The following is a 12967-nucleotide window of genomic DNA, read 5'->3' on the forward strand; positions in this document are numbered from 1 at the left end:
TTATAGGAATAGCCCAACGGATTGATTGGAAAGAATAACTTTGAGGTGGTTTCATACCCTACCTTAATCTCTTCGTTTGTTCTCCGCTATTAGTGACTTTGGAGTGACTCTTTGTTGCATGTTGAGGGATAGTTATATGTTCCAATTATGTTATTATTGTTTAGAGGATTTGCACTAGTGAAAATATGAACCCTAGGCCTTGTTTCAACGCATTGCAATACTGTTTACGCTCACTTTTACCATTAGTTACCTTGCTGTTTTTATATTTTCAGATTACAAAAACCTTTATCTACCATCCATATACCACTTGTATCACCATCTCTCGCCGAACTAGTGCACCTATACAATTTATCATTGTATTGGGTGTGTTGGGGACACAAGAGACTCTTTGTTATTTGGTTGCAGGGTTGCTTGAGAGAGACCATCTTCATCCTACGCCTCCTACGGATTGATAAACCTTAGGTCATCCTGTAACACCCACGATGCAGCTATATCTCCCACGTGTCGGAGCATGACTTAGAGGCATAACCGCATTGTAGGCATGTCGCAAGAGGGGTAATCTTTACACATCCCATGTACTGAATAAGAAAGGGATAAATAGTTGGCTTACAATCGCCACTTCACACAATACATAAATAAAGCATTACATCATTCAGATACAATCAAGGTCCGACTACGGATCCAAATAAAGAAAGACAACCCCTAATGCAATAGATCCCCGATCGCCCCGACCGGGCTCCACTACTGATCAACCGGAAACGAAACAACACAACAAACACGATCTTCATCGAGCTCCTCCTTGAGCTGGGTTGCGTCAACTGCACGGTATCATCGGCACCTGCAATTGGTTTTGGAAGTAATCTGTGAGTCACGGGGACTCAACAATCTCACACCCTCGCGATCAAGACTATTTAAGCTTATGGGTAGGAAAAAGGTAGTGAGGTGGAGCTGCAGCAAGCACTAAGCATATATGGTGGCTAACTTACACAAATGAGAGTGAGAAGAGAAGCAAAGCACGGTCGTGAACTAGAAATGATCTAGAAGTGATCCTGAAACTACTTACGTTCAAGCATAACACAAGAACCGTGTTCCCTTCCCGGACTCCGCCGAGAAGAGACCGTCACGGCTACACACGCGGTTGATGCATTTTACTTAAGTCAAGTGTCAAGTTCTCTACAACTGGACATTAACAAATCCCCATCTGCCCATAACCGCGGGCACGGCTTTCGAAAGTTCATAACCCTGCAGGGGTGTCCCAAATTAGCCCATCACAAGCTCTCACGGTCAACGAAGGATATTCCTTCTCCCAGGAAGACCCAATCAAACTCGGAATCTAGGTTACAAGACATTTCGACAATGGTAAAACAAGACCAGCAAAGCCGCCCGATGCGCCGACATCCCGATAGGAGCTGCACATATCTCATTCTCAGGGCAACACCGGATAGGTCAAGCTACGAGTAAAACCAGCCCTCGAGTTTCCCCGAGGTGGCCCCGCAGGCTGCCCGGTTCGGACCAACACTTAGACAAGCACTGGCCCCGGGGGGTGGTTAAAATAAAGATGACCCTCGGGAGAGCAACTCCCAAGGGAAAAAGTAGGTGGTGGTGAGGAAAATGGTAAAACCAAGGTTGGACCTTGCTGGAGGAGTTTTATTCAAAGCGAACTGTCAAGGGGTCCCCATAACACCCAACCGTGTAAGGAACGCAAAATCAAGGAACATAACACCGGTATGATGGAAACTAGGGCGGCAAGAGTGGAACAAAACACCAGGCATAAGGCCGAGCCTTCGACCCTTTACCAAGTATATAGATGCATTAATTAAAATAAGAGATATTGTGATATCCCAACATATCCATGTTGCAACATGGAACAAACTTCATCTTCACCTGCAACTAACAACGCTATAAGAGGGGCTGAGCAAAGCGGTAACATAGCCAAACAACGGTTTGCTAGGACAAGGTGGGTTAGAGGCTTGACATGGCAATATGGGATGCATGATATAGCAAGTGGTAGGTATCGCGACATAGGAAAAGAGCGAGCAACTAGCAAGCAAAGATAGAAGTGATTTCGAGGGCATGGTCATCTTGCCTGAGATCCCGCTGCTGGGGAACATAGTAATTTCAAAAAATTTCCTACGCACACGCAAGATCATGTGATGCATAGCAACGAGAGGGGGAGTATGATCTACATACCTAGTAGATCGACAACGGAAGCGTTTGGTTGATGTAGTCATACGTCTTCACGATCCGACCGATCAAGCACCGAAACTACGACACCTCCGAGTTCTAGCACACGTTCAGCTCGATGACGATCCCCGGACTCTGATCCAGCAAAGTGTCGGGGAAGAGTTCCGTCAGTACGACGGCGTGGTGACGATCTTGACGTACTACTACTGCAGGGCTTCGCCTAAGCACCGCTACAATATTATCGAGGACTATGGTGGCTGGGGGCGCCGCACACGGCTAAGGAATAGATCACGTGGATCAACTTGTGTCTCTCTAGGGTGCCCCTGCCTCCGTATATAAAGGACCAAGAGGGGGAGGCCGGCTGGCCACATATGGCGCGCCAGGAGGAGTCCTACTCCCTCCGGGAGTAGGACTTCTCCCCCAATCCTAGTTGGAATAGGATTCATGAGGTGGAAAAGAGAGAGAGAGAGAGAGAGAGAGAGAGAAGGAGGAGGGCGCCGGCCCCCTCTCTCCTTGTCCTATTCGGACTAGGGGGGAGGGGCGCGCGGCCCAAGCCCTAGCCGCCTCTCCTCTTCTTCCACTATGGCCCATTAAGGCCCATATAGCTCCCGGGGGGTTCCGGTAACCTCCCGGTACTCTGGTAAAATCCCGATTTCACCCGGAACACTTCCGATATCCAAACATAGGCTTCCAATATATCAATCTTTATGTATCGACCATTTCGAGACTCCTTGTCATGTCCGTGATCACATCCGGGACTCCGAACAACCTTCGGTACATCAACATGCATAAACTCATAATATAACTGTCATCGTAACCTTAAGCGTGCGGACCCTACAGGTTCGAGAACAATGTAGACATGACCGAGACACGTCTTCGGTCAATAACCAATAGCGGGACCTAGATGCCCATATTGGCTCCTACATATTCTACGAAGATCTTTATCGGTCAGACCGCATAACAACATACGTTGTTCCCTTTGTCATCGGTATGTTACTTGCCCGAGATTCGATCGTCGGTATTCCAATACCTAGTTCAATCTCGTTACCGGCAAGTCTCTTTACTCGTTCTGTAATACATCATCCCGCAACTAACTCATTTAGTTGTAATGCTTGCAAGGCTTAAGTGATGTGCATTACCGAGAGGGCCCAGAGATACCTCTCCGACAATCGGAGTGACAAAACCTAATCTCGAAATACGCCAACCCAACATGTACCTTTGGAGACACCTGTAGTACTCCTTTATAATCACCCAGTTACGTTGTGACGTTTGGTAGTACCCAAAGTGTTCCTCCGGTAAACGGGAGTTGCATAATCTCATAGTTATTGGAACATGTATAAGTCATGAAGAAAGCAATAGCAACATACTAAACGATCGGGTGCTAAGCTAATGGAATGGGTCATGTCAATCAGATCATTTTCTCAATGATGTGATCCCGTTAATCAAATAACAACTCATTGTTCATCGTTAGGAAACATAACCATCTTTGATTAACGAGCTAGTCAAGTAGAGGCATACTAGTGACACTTTGTTTGTCTATGTATTCACACATGTATTATGTTTCCGATTAATACAATTCTAGCATGAATAATAAACATTTATCATGATTATAAGGAAATAAATAATAACTTTATTATTGCCTCTAGGGCATATTTCCTTCACCCGCAAGGAAGAAGAACGAGTCCATGAAGCAGACAAACGGACGTAGACGAACAGATCCTCACAAGCGCGACGTTATCGGAACTAACCCGAAGAAGGAACACCGGAAAGAAGCAAACAACATGGTAAACAACCATCACATAAGCATGGCATGATGCACAACCAAGTATGATGCATGTCTGGTTTAATGAAGCATGGCATGGCAAAGTGCACAAACAACACTACAAGTTAAGTGGAGCTCAATATGCAACGAGTTGCATATTGATGGAACACCACATTCAAGTTATTTAGTTCGATCTTGTTTATGTACCCAACAATATTAAATGTTGATTAACATGGCAAGAGGTGAAGCAAATGATAACTACCTATCTAGGCAAGTTTAAATGAGGCCGAAACAACAAACAACAAGTCCGGAAAAGTCCTCATGTGCAATTTATGGATTTGGTACTGTTCTTCCATAAACCATATTTTAGAGTTGTTAAACATGCAAAGTAAGGCCACCATGTTAAACTAGGCATTTTTCTACCCCATTTACATATAAAGTTTATTTAAAATGGAGCTACGGTTATTTAGTTATGAATTAAATCATTTTAGCATGCTATAAGGACAAAATTACACAAACATCATTTTAAACATTTTAAACATGGATGGAAATGACATATTATGAAACTACACAAAATTCTAAGCAACTCATTTTAAGTTTGTTTAATTCTGATGCATGGTTTGGAAGATATGATATGCATGAAGTCTAGGGACTTTTCTGTAAAACTACCAAACTCCTGGAAAATAGACAAATTCGCAGCAACAGGAAAAAAACACATCGGGCTGAAAGTAGCTGGCCCAATAGTACACATGGGAGTCTTGGGCAGCTGCTCACATAGCAGGCCATGGCCCAGGACGGCGAGGCCAGATCTGGAGGTGGGCTTGGCGCGGTGCAGCAGAAGCGGCCCAAGGGGAAGAGGCATGGCACGGTCAACGGGCACGGGCGAGCGGGAAGCAGAGGAAGGCCAACGCGACGGCGACCGGCAGACTCCGGCGAGGGGAGGACGGCAGGTGGCGGGCACGGGACCAGCTGACGATGGGAATGGGTAGATCCGGCCCCTGGGCACCGGATCTGGCCGGATGACGGTGCCACCGGGGCCGGCGACAAGCGACGATGGCGGCTCGGCTCCCTGGCCACGGAGAGAGAGAGGTTACAAGAGAGAGAGACAGGAGCAGGGCGAACACCAGGGAAAACGGAGGTGGCACCTAGTTGTGGATCCGGTGGTGCTCCGGTGGCGCTCGCTGGCGCGGGACCGCGACAAGGTTGGCGGAGGCGCGGAGGAGCTGGTGTAGCGGGCGACGGCGGCTCAGGCCAACCAACTGGGCGGCTCTACGAGCGGACGAGCGGGCATGCGACGGTGCAGGAGGCGGGCGCCTCGGGCCCAGATCGGCCCGGGGCGGGCCTGAGATGGGCTTCAGCTGGCCCTGCGGGAGGAGGAGGGAGGCAGGGGCGACGTGGCAGCGTAGGAGTGGTGGAGGGCGGCGCTCAGGTGGTGGCTGACCAACCAGGGTGCGCCAAGTGGCGATGGAGGGGTGGCCGGTGCCGGAAATTGAGGTGGGAGGCGGCGGCTGCGGGTTGGGGCGCGGATTTCAAGGAAGATGCGCCGGCTGGAGGTGGGAGGAGGCTAGGAGGGGTAGGTTTAGGGGCTAGGGATGCCCAAAATGGCAAGGGTGGCTTCTTAAATAGGAAGGGGCTAGGGTTTAGGTGGGTTTGGGGGGGGGGGTTTGGACCCTCGGATCGCGATCGATAGATCTGATCGACAGGGGAAATAGGTAGGCCTACATGGGCTGGTTGTGGCCGTGTAGAAGGACGAGGACTACGGGAGAGAAGAGAGAGAGAGAGAGAGACCCGACAGCAGCTTCCGGAGACCGAAAACGTCTGACGTTTGACCGGCTATACTGCCGCTATAGTTATACGTTGGGGCATCAAACGAACTCCGAATGCGATGAAACTTGGCAGGCGGCCTACCTACACTATAATAAGACCGCATGACAACTTTCAACCCATTCCGAGAACATTTTCTGGCCACTTATAAAATAATATTTCGGACGTGCCGTGGGCGCGTGCGAGTGTGTCTGGGCTCAGAACGGACAACGGAAGGAACGGGGAGACTCGGGCGGATGCAAGTTTTGAAAAACATGATGATGCAATGCACATGATGACATGATGAAATGCAACACACAGGCAAATGACAAGGCAACAACGGCGAACAACTGGGAGACACCTGGCGCATTGGTCTCGGGGCGTCACAACACTCCACCACTACGAGAGGATCTCGTCCCGAGATCTAGGATGGTACCGAGGAAAACGGAAGAGGAAAGGGAAGATGTAAAACTAAGTTGCTTCTTTGACAAATAAGTGAAACCAAAGAAACTTGCAAGGTTGAACAAATTGAAAGAAAGAATACAACGAAAATGAACGAAGTTGAAAACACTTTGTTAGAAAAGATGAACAAGGAACCTTACTAGGACCTTGTTGGTTGAAAGACATGAGAAAAGAGTTGCGATGGGCGAGAAGTACATGCAAGCACTCCGGTTGAAACGAGATGTACAAGGAACGATAAAGATCAAATACGACAACACTCCGGTTGGAAATGGAAGGAATAGAATATGAACTTGGCAACATGAAAGCACTTGGATGAGAGTCTGGTTAGAAGAGGAATGAAAGACACAACACTCTGGTTAAAACAAGATAGAGAAGGAATAAGAATGATATAATTTGGACAGCACTCCGACTGTAATTGGAAGGAATTCAACATGAATTTGACAAGATGAGAGTATGCTTGATGAAATCAACAACACACTGCCTCCAGAACTATTGAAAGAATGGCACAAGGGGTAAGAAAGATTTCAGAGAGCACTCCGGTTGAGAAAGGAGGTAAAACTTGATAAGATGAGAGAACTCTAATGAAAACACGACACTCCGGTTGAATTGATAAGCAAAGGAAAGAACATGATCTTTGACAAAATGGGATGATGGATCGAAGTGTGCAACATCATAATGCCTCCGGAACAAAAGATAGAACAGACTGAAAGTAACAAAGAAGAAAAACAACGTCTTCTACGTCGAATGAATTTGGAAGCATCCTTCCAAGAAGGTTAAAACGGAGTTGTTGGAAAGACCAACAACGAAAAGAGTAAGCTTGTTGTGGGCTTATGGAGAACATCTCAAAATTATGAGGTGAAATTCCGCCACTAACGAAAAACAATAGATTGGATTGAGATGAACAAGGAGACGAGAAACTTATTTCCCCGGAAGGACAAATGAAGAACTTGGGTCATTTATAAGCACCATAAATAGCAACAATCCTTAGGGAAAGCTTTAGGTGAAATATAACCCAAGATAACTCCAATGAAGAGATTGATGGGTTTCAAAGTATCTGATGAATGAATTGAAAAAGATGGGTTTAAAATATGTCATTCTGGACAACTTGTCAATCATGAACACGAAGGAAAATTATCACCAATGACATAACACCACCTCAAAAGATGAGATATGAAAGAATTGCACTTCAGAATGCAAGATGAAGAATGCTTAACCTCCTCAAGACAAAACATGTATTGAGCACCGTGTTTATTTTAGAGTATAGCTTGGCGGATCTTAACTTCAAGAGAAATCTTGAGGAGCAATAGAAGAATGCAAAGAATCCTTGACGAACTACCATGTAGAGTCTCCATGAAGAACTCCGGTAACAAAATGATGATAAAAATAAAGAGAAGTTGAAAAACACAAGGTGAAGCCTTGTAATGATTTAGATGGATCTCTGTGATGATGAGGCACTCCAGAATGGAAATTAGAAAGGTTGAACCAATGATGAAAAGATTTTGAAAGATCTTGGAGGAAGACATTTAACTGGTGACAATTCATTCTTACGTCAAACTTTAGAAGATTTGAGAATAGCTCTGAGAAAATAGAAGAGTCGGGTAAGATCCTAGGAAAAGACCTTTGGGTTAGGGCCCACTCAAAAGAAACACCGTTGAAAAGATTGCTTGAAAAGAGAGATTGCACCGGTTGAATTAAATGGCTCAAAATAGATAACATCCTCGAAAGAGCTTGAATGAATGCAGAGTGAAAACACGAATCTTCTGAGATATCTTCAGCACTCCGGAACAAATGAATAGTGAGAGGTGAATGATAAAGAGGTGCACCGGCATGAGAAAACATTTGGAACGAGGAAAAGGACATGATCAGCACCAAAGCTTGAATTGAATCCACCGGAGAAGAAAGAGAACGAAGAATAATGAACTTGTAGAGCATCTTCATGAGAACCACCGGGTAAGAACATTGACTGAAAAGAACGAAGAGACTTCACATGAATAAAATGGATATTTGATTAAGAAATCTAAATCCTTGAAGAAAAAAAGGTGGGAGGGCGGGAAAAACAAAGACAACTTGGGACGAATAAAACAAACACCGCTGAGAAGACTTAGAGTTGATCTTGCGGATGTTGAAAAATGATCGGATCCACTTGAAGAGAAACACGCCGGTTGAAAAGGATTGACATGACAATCTCGATTATCATGAAGGATTAGTATTCACCTATGAACATGAGAACACCGCTTAGGAAAGGTATCGAATCACACTTGACATTGAAGCAACTCAAATACCACAACAAAACAAAACAAGGATTGGCTTGCAAAATAAGCCGGAACAAACATATGATAGAGATTTCGTCCGAAGTTTTCGTGGTGGGGCCCACACGGGCTCGATCGTACAACACCATCATGTACAAGGAAGTGCACATGACATACGAAGCATCCCCGAGTCAGCATAGCCAAGGACTCTTTAAGACACAACGAGACCACTGTAAAACCAACCGTGGATAGGCGAACCACTAGACGTCGAACCCCAATTTCATATCATACATCTATCGGAAAGATATCCTAGGAGCTACTTGAATTCCCACTTATAAATTCCCGAAACTTTCCGGTTATGCACTCAGGTGTTGGGTATACAGGGGAAGCATAATATCTCACCCAAAACTAGCAAATCCTACATCCAGCTGTATCCATCCTTCAACACATAACCTAGAAATCTTCGGAAATCGTTTACCTCAACCTTCGAAAAAGCATCCGTTATACGAGTTATGGCAATACTCCCGAACTCCCGCCCCAGTACTGGGTGGCGTCGAGGTTATCTCACCAACAACTGCATAAAGGAGATTTTCGATGTCGGTGAAACTCAGGTATTCCAGAACTGCAACGATAAAATTGTGACGACAACACCTTGGAGCTCAACTCCCTGGGACACTACCACAACCCCTAAATGTCAGGAGGCACCAAGAACAATGTTCTTGTCACAAAACCATCGGAACAATTCCAAGATACCCGCATGATCCTAAAAAAAATTAGTGAAATTTGAGGAGAGAAGTGTCAAAACTCTACGTCGGGAAGCCTCACCAGAGCGACAAAGGGACTGAGGAGTAAAAAGAATCCTACTCTCCGATATATATAATGCTATAAGACTCAAAACTCTTTTTTTCTAGACTCAACAACGCCAACGATTCGATCAAACAGGGGGCTCCTAAGTCGGGGAAGGCTCTGATTACCAACTTGTAACACCCACGATGCGGCTATATCTCCCACAAGTCAGAGAACGACTTAGAGGCATAACCGCATTGTAGGCATGTCGCAAGAGGGGTAATCTTTACACATCCCATGTACTGAATAAGAAAGGGATAAAGAGTTGGCTTACAATCGCCACTTCACACAATACATAAATAAAGCATTACATCATCCAGATACAATCAAGGAACGACTACGGATCCAAATAAAGAAAGACAACCCCTAATGTAATAGATCCCCGATCGCCCCGACTGGGCTTCACTACTGATCACCAGAAACGAAACAACACAACAAACACGATCTTCATCGAGCTCCTCCTTGAGCTGGGTTGCGTCAACTGCACAGTATCATCGGCACCTGCAACTGGTTTTGGAAGTAATCTGTGAGTCACGGGGACTCAGCAATCTCACACTCTCACGATCAAGACTATTTAAGCTTATGGGTAGGAAAAAGGTAGTGAGGTGGACCTGCAACAAGCACTAAGTATATATGGTGGCTAACTTACGGAAATGAGAGCGAGAAGAGAAGCAAAGCACGTTCGTGAACTAGAAATGATCAAGAAGTGATCCTGAAACTACTTACGTTCAAGCATAACACAAGAACCGTGTTCACTTCTCGGACTCCGCCGAGAAGGGACCATCATGGCTACACACACGGTTGATGCATTTTACTTAAGTCAAGTGTCAAGTTCTCTACAACTGGACATTAACAAATTCCCATCTGCCCATAACCGCGGGCGTGGCTTTCGAAAGTTTATAACCCTGCAGGGGTGTCCCAACTTAGCCCATCACAAGCTCTCACGGTCAACGAAGGACATTCCTTCTCCCAGGAAGACCCGATCAGACTCGGAATCTCGGTTACAAGGCATTTTGACAATGGTAAAACAAGACCAGCAAAGCCGCCCGATGCGCCGACATCCTGATAGGAGCTGCACATATCTCGTTCTCAGGGCAACACCGGATAGGTCAAGCTACGAGTAATACCGGCCCTCGAGTTTCCCCGAGGTGGCCCTGCAGGTTGCCCGGTTCGGACCAACACTTAGACAAGCACTGGCCCGGGGGGGGGGGTTAAAATAAAGATGACCCTTGGGAGAGCGACTCCCAAGAGAAAAAGTAGGTGGTGGTGAGGCAAATGGTAAAACCAAGGTTGGGCCTTGCTGGAGGAGTTTTATTCAAAGCGAACTGTCAAGGGGTCCCCATAACACCCAACCGTGCAAGGAACGCAAAATCAAGGAACATAACACCGGTATGACGGAAACTAGGGCGGCAAGAGTGGAACAAAACACCAGGCATAAGGCCGAGCCTTCCACCCTTTACCAAGTATATAGATGCATTAATTAAAATAAGAGATATTGTGATATCCCAACATATCCATGTTGCAACATGGAACAAACTTCATCTTCACCTGCAACTAAGAACGCTATAAGAGGGGCTGAGCAAAGCGGTAACATAGCCAAACAACGGTTTGCTAGGACAAGGTGGGTTAGAGGCTTGACATGGCAATATGGGAGGCATGATATAGCAAGTGGTAGGTATCGCGGCATAGCAAAAGAACGAGCAACTAGCAAGCAAAGATAGAAGTGATTTCGAGGGTATGGTCATCTTGCCTGAGATCCCGCAAGGAAGAAGAACGAGTCCATGAAGAAGACAAACAGACGTAGACGAACAGATCCTCACAAACGCGACATTATCGAAACTAACCCGAAGAAGCAACACCGGAAAGAAGCAAACAACATGGTAAACAACCATCACATAAGCATGGCATGATGCACAACCAAGTATGATGCATGTCCGGTTTAATGAAGCATGGCATGGCAAAGTGCACAAACAACACTACAAGTTAAGTGGAGCTCAATATGCAACGAGTTGTATATTGACGGAACACCACATTCAAGTTATTTAGTTCGATCTTGTTTATGTACCCAACAATATTAAATGTTGATTAACATGGCAAGAGGTGAAGCAAATGATAACTACTTATCTAGGCAAGTTTAAATGAGGTCGAAACAACAAACAACAAGTCCGGAAAAGTCCTCATGTGCAATTTATGGATTTGGTACTGTTCTGCCCCAAACCATATTTTAGAGTTGTTAAACATGCAAAGTAAGGCCACCATGTTAAACTAGGCATTTTCTACCCCATTTACATATAAAGTTTATTTAAAATGGAGCTACGGTTATTTAGTTATGAATTAAATCATTTTAGCATGCTATAAGGACAAAATTACACAAACATCATTTTAAACATTTTAAACATGGATGGAAATGACATATTATGAAACTACACAAAATTCTAAGCAACTTTCATTTTAAGTTTGTTTAATTCCGATGCATGGTTTGGAAGATATGATATGCATGAAGTCTAGGGACTTTTCTATAAAACTGCCAAACTCCTGGAAAATAGACAAATTCACAGCAACAAGAAAAAACACATTGGGCTGAAAGTAGCTAGCCTGATAGTACACAAGGGAGTCTTGGGCAGCTGCTCACATAGCGGGCCCTAGCCGAGGACGGCGAGGCCGGATCTGGAGGTGGGCTTGGCGCGGTGCAGCAGAAGCGGCCCAATGCGAAGAGGCATGGCACGGTCAACGGGCACGGGCGAGCGGGAAGCAGAGGAAGGCCAATGCGGCGGCGACCGGCGGACTTCGGCGAGGGGACGACGGCAGGTGGCGGGCACGGGACCAGCTGACGACAGGAATGGGTAGATCCGGCCCCTGGGCACCGGATCTGGCCGGATGACGGCGCCATCGGGGCCAGCAACAAGCGGCGACGGTGGCTCGGCTCCCTGGCCACGGAGAGAGAGAGGTTACAAGAGAGAGAGAGAGAGAGAGAGAGAGAGAGAGAGAGAGAGAGAGAGACAGGAGCAGGGCGAACGCCAGGGAAAACGGAGGTGGCACATGGTTGCGGATCCGATAGTGCTCTGGTGGCGCTCACCGGCGCGGGACCGCCCCAAGGTTGGCGGAGGCGTGGAAGAGCTAGTGTAGCAGACGACAACGGCTTAGGCCAGCCAACTGGGCGGCGCTACGAGCGGACGAGCGGGCGCGCGACGGTGCAGGACGCGGGCGCCTCAGGCCCAGATCGGCCCAAGGCGGGCCTGAGATGGGCTTCAGCGTGCTCTGCGGGAGGAGGAGGGAGGCAGGGGCGACGTGGCAGCGTAGGAGTGGTGGAGGGCGGCGCTCAGGTGGCGGCTGACCAACCAGGGAACGCCAAGTGGCAATGGAGGGGTGGCCAGTGCCGGAAATTGAGGTGGGAGGCGGCGGCTGCGGGTTGGGGCGCGGATTTCGAGGAAGATGCGCCGGCTGGAGGTGGGAGGAGGCTAGGAGGGGTAGTTTTAGGGGCTAGGGATGCCCAAAATGGCAAGGATGACTTCTTAAATAGGAAGGGGCTAGGGTTTAGGTGGGGGGGTTGGACCCTCGGATCGCGATCGATGGATCCGATCGACAGGGGAAATAGGTAGGCCTACGTGGGCTGGTTGTGACTGTGTAGAAGGTCGAGGACTGCGGGAGAGAAGAGAGAGAG

This window comes from Triticum dicoccoides, chromosome 6A (genome assembly GCF_002162155.2).
Source record: "Triticum dicoccoides isolate Atlit2015 ecotype Zavitan chromosome 6A, WEW_v2.0, whole genome shotgun sequence".
Lineage (NCBI taxonomy): Eukaryota > Viridiplantae > Streptophyta > Magnoliopsida > Poales > Poaceae > Triticum > Triticum dicoccoides.